A 9,105-nucleotide genomic window follows, 5' to 3' on the forward strand; every position below is an offset into this window, starting at 1 on the left:
AGCTCACCTATCATTGGTTTATGTTTCTTTAATGATACGATTTGGAAATTAAAGTTACAAACGTGAAAGTGAAGTTTTAGGGTTTTTGGTAAGGAACTGACTGACACATGGGTTTTTTTTATATCATGGGAACAGTCTGCTTCATTACTTTCAGGTGTTCATCTGAGAAATGAGTTCAAGAGGTGTCTGGGAGACCTACAGTACTTAGGGGTACATTTACTAAGCAGTGATAAGAGCGGAGAAGTGAGCCAGTGGAGAAGTGCCCATGGCAACCAATCAGCACTGAAGTAACATCTATAATTTGCATACTATAAAATGATACAGAGCTGCTGATTGGTTGATGGGGAAATATCTCCACTGGCTCACTTCACCACTCTTATCACTGCTTAGTAAATGTACCCCTTATACCCCTTTTCCACTAGCTTAAAAAACACGGGTAAATGCACGGGGGCGCGCATTTACCCGTGTTTTTTGCAAGTGGAAAAGGGTAAACCCGGATCAAGTGACCCGTGAATCCTACCCGGCTATTTACCTGGGTAGGACACGGGACTGATCCGGGTAGGGTTGTAGTGTAAACGGGAGCCGCGTCGATGCGACACGGCTCCCATTTACACTGTATGGAAGGGCGGCACTGGGAGATCATGTGATCTCCCTGCGCCGCCCCTGCCGCGTCACTAGAAGCGTCACCAACCCGGCATATGCCGGGTTGTGACTGCTGATGGGAAAGGGGCCGAGCACGGGTCGCAGCAGGGAGCAGCTCCCGTGTCAGGCTCCCGGCTGCGACCCGTGCTCATAAGTGGAAAAGGGGTATTAGTCTATACATGCTGGTGCTTGGATTTTCTTATCAAGAACCAGTTTTCCATCTCCCTGATTGTGAGTGTATATTCTTGTAGCAAGTACAAAACATGAATCCTGCTTAGTGTCTAAGTTGGTCTGCATGGCCATATTTCCATGAAGTCACCCCCAACTGAACTCCATTCCCACCCCTGTTCTGCCTTTCTTGTTGTAAGGTTGATGTCTGTAAAATCCATTCTGGTCTTTATATATGAATATGTAATGTAGGTGTTCCTTTCTGTGAGCGTGAAATTCATTCAGTACACTCTATGCAACCTGGCTTAGAACTGATTCTGCATCAGTTCTGTTATGTTTTTATATTTCTCATTTCTCACGTGCCTAACACTGGTGAAAATTTGTCTCAATTGAGGTCTTTGAGTTAAAGTTTGCTTCTTTCCTGGCTACTGTAAGTACATTTCAGCTCACTGATTGTATTAATTCACCACATTGAGTGCACTTTTTTTGTATCTTTTACATCTCATAGTACGCATTTGAGTAATCACACCAGTGATTGGGACCAATACACCCATTGTTACATAATAATAGATACACCTATCGCAGGGACGTGCAGTGAGCTAAATGGCTCAGGAGGCACTGGCTAACCGCAGAGCCAGAATTCCATGCACTATATGAGCCAAAGTGTACATCTGGGCATTATACACAGGTGCAGCAGTATAAACTCCTGGAAATCTGGTGAGTTTTGATAAGAGATGTGCGGAAAAGTTAGCCAGGTGAGGCACTGCCTCACCTGCCATAGACTTTTTACTCCAGAGGTTGGGCTATAAAAATTATTAGAATAATGCAAAGAAGATATTTCAAACATATTATTAGTAGTTTTAATATACTTTTTTCAGTCAAAACTCTTTTTTATACATAAGTATGACAGGAAAGGCTCTGCCTCACCTGCCTCACCCCACTGCACGTCACTGCACCTATGATAGTTGGAATAAATTTGGAGCCAATCAGATGCCTCTCTGATGGTATTGCATGATGGATAATTACCTGTCTGTATTTCTCAGCATTGAGGACACCATTAATCCTGACCAAATCGCCAACTACATTTTCTGAAATGCAGCCTCAAACTTGCAAGGAACCTTCACCATGCTTCACTGTTGCCTGCAGACCCCATTACTGTACCTCTATCCAGCCCTTAAGCAAAAAAAACTGCCTTCTGTTATAGCCAGATATTTAAAATTTTGACTCATCAGTCCAGAGCACCTGCTACCAATGTATTGAAACAACCCTGCTGCAGTTTAGTGAAGTTGAAAAATTGCCAACTCCACAAAGATACACATTAAAAAAAGAAAAAAACTGCACTACATAAAAGTGTCAATTGGTGACATTTTTATCAACAGTTTTTTTCTCTGCAGCTCAGTTCCTATGTCTTTGTGCATAGTTGAGTTGTTTGGCCTTGTTTCCACATTGAAGGTATGGCTTTTTGTTTGCAATTCTTCCATGGAGACCACTTCTGGCCAGACTTCTCTGAACAGTAGATAGGTGTGCCTGGGTTCCACTGGTTTCTGCCCGTTCTGAGCTGATGGCACTGCTGGACATCTTCCAATTGTGAAGGGAAGTAAGCATGATGTGTCTTTCATCTGATGCACTTAGTTTCTTTGACCGACCACTGCATCTACAGTCCTCAACGTTGTCCGGTTTCTTTGTGCTTCAATGCTGAGAAATACAGGCAGGTACTTATCCATTATACAATACCATCAGAGAGGCATCTGATTGGCTCCAAATTGATTCTGCAGAAGGACAATGACCTCAAACATACAGCCAGTGTCATTAAGAACTATCTTCAGCATAAAGAAAAACAAGGAGTCCTGCAAGTGATGATATGGTCCTCACAGAGCACTGATCTCAACATTGAGTCTGTCTGGGATTACATGAAGAGACAGGAGGATTTGAGCAAGCCTACAGCCACACAAGATCTGTGGTTAGTTCTCCAAGATGTTTGGAGCAACCTCTCTGCCGAGTTCCTTCAAAAAAACTTTGTGCAAGTGTACCTAGAAGAACTGATGCTGTTTTGAATGCAAAGGGTAGTCACGCCAAATATTGATTTGATTTAGATTTCTCTTCTGCTCATTCTTTTTGTATTTTGTTAATTGTTAAATATAAACTATTAACACTTCTGTTTTTGAGAGCATTCTTACTTTGCTGCATTTTTTCCACACCTGCCTAAAACTTTTGCACAGTACTGTATAAAATGTAACTATAGTGAACAACATCAAAATTAACTAATATAAATATAAAGATATAGATTTAATGAAGCCTTAAATAAAAGAGAAATGTACTAATAACATGAAAAATAAATCTGGAGCTTTCTGTTCTACCAGAAAAATAACAGGGTTCGCTCAGAAAAAGAACCCCTACCCCCCTGTTCCCCTACCAGCCTTAAAATCACAGCACATTTTTCCGAATTCTTGTGCTGTGATCTAGAGACAATATACAATGGTAACAGAACTGGTAGTAAACTATATTTTTACAGAGAATGCATTGTTTAAAATGAAAGCAATATTAAAATAATAAATTAACATTTCCCACAAAGGAGTAATACCATCCTGTTGATTACATTAGACATTTCCTACTAAAATGTATGTGCGGTTATGTTTTACCACAGCCCCCGAGTATTCCTGGTGCCACTAGTATAAACAAGACATAACAATTGTAAAATAAATTCCAGTCAGCTGCAAGTCGGCAGAGCTACTTGCCAGGTAACTTATAAATTTGTGGGATTGGGTGAAAGCCGGAATGGTCTGGACTCTGGAATGCCTGACTGGACCGACTCCCTTCAGCGACCTGTGCAAGCTATCACATACATGAGGACAGGCACATAGAGCTCCACCGCAGCAAAAGTTGCTGTAGGAAGCCAGTCCGGAGTTCCGGATCCTGGACCGTTCTGGCCATGCTGCTCCCATTCTTTCTGCCCAAGTGCAGCAGTTGTGGGTTAGAAGGGGGCTGTACATCTTCCTGCGGGTGTAGTATGTTATGCCGGCGGTCGGGCTCCCGGCGTACAGCATACCGGCGCCGGAATCCCGACCGCTGGCATGCCGACAGCTGGGCGAGCGCAAATGATCCCCTTGCGAGCTTGCTGTGCTCGCCATGCTGCAGGCACGGTGGTGCGCTGAGCGCGCCACACTATCTATTCTCCCTCCAGGGGGGTCGAAAAGCTGTCAGTATTCCAGCGCTGGTATGCTGGTCACCGGGAGCCCGGCCACGGGCAAACTGAAGACCACCCCCCCACAGCAAACAGTGCAGGGAGACGTGGACAGAGAGCTCCACACCAGCTGAGGTCACTGCAGGTAGCTTGTACTATCCGGCATTCCGGTGTCCGGATTGTTCCAGCTTTTACCTAATCTCTAAATTTGTACACAAAAGGGGGGAAAAAAGGCTTGTTACTGCATTGCTAGAGTTCATAGGCATAACATAAATTGTATGCAGTCTTTAAAAAATTGTTTATCCAATACATAATGGGAGAGGAGCAGCACTCACAGTTTACAACTGAATACTCACGTTGGTCTCCATTTAGATAATCCATTGCTTTGCATAAAATATCAATTCATCGGCAGACAGCACAACCATCAAGCCTAAATAAGTCCCCATATTAAGAGTCACCTGCTAAACAAAGGTGCTTCTGTAATTCAGGTGACTGATGGTGATTATTGATAAACTGTTTGAACTTGTCTGTACTCTACACCCAAAAAAACAAAAAGACATTGAAGATCCAACGATTTTTCTTTAAATGCAAATCACATACATTATCTGAAAATACAATAAATAAAGCCACATGCCTCCATCTATTTTAATATCAATCAAGACCCTGGAAAGAGATGGACCTTTTTTTTAATCCTTTAGTACTGATACAATACTGTTCTGTTTTGTCAACTTTTCCAAAACATATATATACTGCAAACTTTACATTTTAGTTGTTGAATAATATTATATGTTAAAAAGATTTCTTTTTCATTTTCAAAGAATACAGACATTAACCTATGTCCACCCACAGCATTTACTTAAGCATCAGCACTGAGCAAGACTGTATGATTAATAAGTCACCCATATGTTTTATTATTACGCAATAACTTCAGATTGGAAAAAGGAGGTCACAGCCAAATTTATTTAAATTCGAATCAGAATTAGAGATCTTAATCACTGGTGGTGAAAAAAGCAGTGCCAACTCGGCCATGGCTTAATTTTTTTTAATCATTAACCAAATCATTAACCAAATGGGGCGGAGTTTCCGCCCCTTGCGCAATCCGTCTTTGGTAGAACCATCTCCCCTTAACTAGCACAGTGCTGGTCCCTCCTTAAGATGGTGACCTGGTCCTCCCCTGAGGTAGTGACCAACTCGCCTTTTCTCAAAGGGGAAATGCTAGCCAAGCTCTGCTGCGCTAAATTGAGCCGCCGATGAGCACTGCTTTCCGCCCGCTGCGCATCGCCTTGCTGAAATAACTATAATTTATTCCAACGTGAAAAACATTTAAATGAACTTTAATAAAATTTGAATTTTGCCGGGTGGGTGGGATCCCAAAATGGCAAGAGGAATTTGAATTCCTCAGCCTTAAAGTAAAACAACCCGCCTACCAAGCAAACTCTCATTGGCTACCTGATTGATTGACAACCTTAACCCCCTATGCTACATTATCAACACAAAAACCAGTTCTAACCAGCCTAGCTTCATAACAAACAGGGTGCTTATATTCTCTCTATCCTATGCAGTCTCTCGTTCATTTTAAGTCACCCATATGTTTTATTATTACGCAATAACTTCAATAACTTAATGAAATAAATAAAGACACGGACAACTGTATAGATTGGAAAAAGGAGGTCACAGCCAAATTTATTTAAATTCGAATCAGAATTAGAGATCTTAATCACTGGTGGTGAAAAAAGCAGTGCCAACTCAGCCATAATTAAATTTTTTTAATCATTAAACAAATGGGGCGGAGTTTCCACCCCTTGCGCAATCCGTCTTTGGTAGAACCATCTCCCCTTAACTAGCACAGTGCTGGTCCCTCCTTAAGATGGCGACCTGGTCCTCCCATGACGTAGTAACTGGCTCGCCTTTTCTCAAAGGGGAAATGCTAGCCAAGCTCTGCTGCGCTAAATTGAGCCGCCGATGAGAACTGCTTTCCGCCAATTCGAAGGCTTTCAGACTGCAAAATCGCCACCACAAACCAAACGCCTCACACCTCCTTCAAACCATTCACTAAAGCTATGACAAATAACTCCCTACCAATCTCTGACAAATGCACCCCATCTAGCCTATAAAACTCCACCTTCTCATAACGTAAATCTGGGTGCTTTACAACTTGCCCTCCTAAACTATGGACATACCTGGAAATCGCAGCATTAAGCTTTCTCCTCACTCTATCCAAAGCTGCTCCCCCTTGAGTGCCCCTCCAAAATCTATGTGGAATAACCTCCGACCATAACAGCTTAACCAAAGGCCAACGTTCCGTAACCAACTTAAGATCCCTCTTTATGTTGTTAATGAGTTCAATACCCTTACAAGTACCTAAATCATTACCACCTAAATGCACTATTAAACAATCTGGGGCACTCAACTTCCTTTCGCAATCTGAGAGTAAACTCGATAAATTACTCCTTCTCACACCCCTTATTCCTATCCACCTAATATCGAAAGGTAACGACCTAGCAGCCGGATGCCTTCTGGCCCAATGGACATAAGAATGACCCACAATCCACACCCGGCTTGATAATGTCAAAAAACCTGTAGGAAAAAATAACAAATAATTTGTTTAATAATACAAATTCCATTCATTGTTTGCAGGGAAAGGAAAAACTTAGTTGTTTAGTTGACCCAAATGGAGGTGAACAACACCAAACCTCAAATTTTACGAGGAAAAAGGTGAAAAGAACTACAAACCCCCTTTAACGGCGAGTAGCTTAAGGCCCTGGGATTCCCAAACAACAAACTCCCTGGAAGCCTCTATTTATGCAACTTATCACCGCAAATATAACCCTTATAAGCATCTGACTTCAATCGCCCTAAACGCTTAATCTCTTCGCCTGAAGAAGCTGCCGCACAAGTCACTGCTCCTATTCTAAAAGAATGCGTCCCATACTGCTCTAATGGAAGGTCCAACGCTATCAGACACTTATTAAACATGCTGGTAAACTGAAATCTAGATAACAGAATAAGATCCCTATGCACCAACCATTGCCTCCCCCCGCTTGGACGATTCTGACAATAAATCTCTGCTAGTTTAACTGGGCAAATGCTCGGCTCCGGATGCGCAGAAACAGAGATCCATTTACCTTTCCCAAGCTGATCCATTTTAGAATGTTGAATTTTAATAAGCAGCATATCTCTCTTTACCACTACATTGTTTGTCATAATACCTGTCTCTACTGATCGTTTATTCGCTGCTACTAATTCTCCTACCCTTAACGCTCCAAAGAAAGCTATTGCAAATGCTAAACTGAAAAGGTTGATTTCATAATCCCCTAACGCAATACCTGAAACAGCCGTTAATAAATCCTTCAATAGCCCTATATCAATTGGTCTACGACTATCGCTAAATCTTGACTGCTCCCTAGCCATCCTCTCAAAGCCCTTGAAAGAATGAAGGATTTAGTGGGATCCACTAAACCTTCTAAGCGCGGAAAATAAGATATTCCTGCTAACGCACTTGACATAGCCGCCTTGGAACGACCTCTCTCAGGCCATAGCCATACAAACTCCAAAATCGCATCCTGCCAACTCTTACCCCTACCACTGAAAGCCATGTACGCCTGCCAGTCACCCCAAGCTGCGGAATAAGCTCTCAAAGTTTCAGGGGCCAGTACTTTCAACACCAAAGCTTTCATGCCAGCTTGATGATCTGCCATACAAAATCAGGACATGACAAACCATTCGCCTTAGCTGATGGAACTAATCTTCTAAATCTATCCCATTGAAAACGAGACAAAGAATCCGCTATCTCATTCTCAAACCCGGGCACATGCTTAGCATTCAATTCAATGTTTCTCTGCAGACACCTTAAAGTCAAATGCCTCAACAAACGCAGCACATGCAAGCATGAAGTCTTCTGGTTATTAATTGCCTTAACTACCCCTAAGTTGTCGCACCAGAAAACAATTCTATGATTACTAAGCTTATAACCCCATATCTCTATTGCTACAATAATTGGAAAAAGCTCAAGCAAAAGCATACTGCTAGTAAGTCCATTTACACGCCTCTCCTCCGGCCAAGCCTCAGCGCACCACTCACCCTCAAAATATGCTCCAAAAACCGAGCCTGAAGCATCTGTGAAAAGTTGAAGCTCACGGTTATTCAAATCCTCATGCAACCAAATGCGAACTCCGTTAAAATCTTGCAAGAAAAGAAGCCAAATCTTGCAATCCTCCTTCAATTCTGATGAGACACGAATCAAATGATGCAACTTCTTAACCCCCGCAGTAGCCCTTTCTAACCTACGACTGAAAACCCTTCCCATCTGCATGACCCTACAAAAAAAATCAATAATCCTAAAAGTGACTGCACCTGCTTCAAAGTCATCTTTTTTGCAGAAATAAAATTCTACAACAAATTCTTTAAACGATTTACCTTTTCCGAAGGCAATCTACACAGCCCTGCTTTGGCATCGATTTCTATACCTAGATATGATAAACATGTCACCGGTCCTTCCGTTTTATCCTTCGCTATAGGTACTCCCATGACCGAAAAAAGGGCCTGAACCGAAAAAAGCAACTCTCGACACTCTAAACTATCAGCCGGACCAACCAATAAAAAATCGTCCAAATAATGAGCGACTCCCGATTGCTTAGTGCCTGCTTTTATGCACCACTGCAGAAATGAACTGAAACACTCAAAATAATAACATGAAACTGAACAGCCCATAGGCAAACACCTATCCACAAAAAATTGACCATCCAGTTTAAAATTGGATGACCATCCAGTTTAAAATTATTTGTCTTTCAGTTTAAAACCCATATACTTAAATGAGTTAAGGTGCAGTGGTAACAATCTAAACGCAGATTCTATGTCCACTTTTGCCAATAAAGCTCCAAAACCAAAACTTTGTACCAAAGCAAAAGCATCATCAAATGACTGATACTTCACACTACAAAATAATAGATCTAGCGCTTTGTTTATTGAGCCCCCATCCGGGTAAGAAAGGTGCTGAATAATCCAAAATTTTCCAGGCTCCTTTTTTGGAACTACGTCCAGTGGTGAAACGTAAAATTCAGCTAAAGGTGGGCTCTTAAAAGGGCCACACATACGACTTAACCCAATCTCAGCAG

Source organism: Pseudophryne corroboree, chromosome 10, assembly GCF_028390025.1.
Source record: "Pseudophryne corroboree isolate aPseCor3 chromosome 10, aPseCor3.hap2, whole genome shotgun sequence".
In the NCBI taxonomy this organism is placed as follows: Eukaryota; Metazoa; Chordata; class Amphibia; order Anura; family Myobatrachidae; genus Pseudophryne; species Pseudophryne corroboree.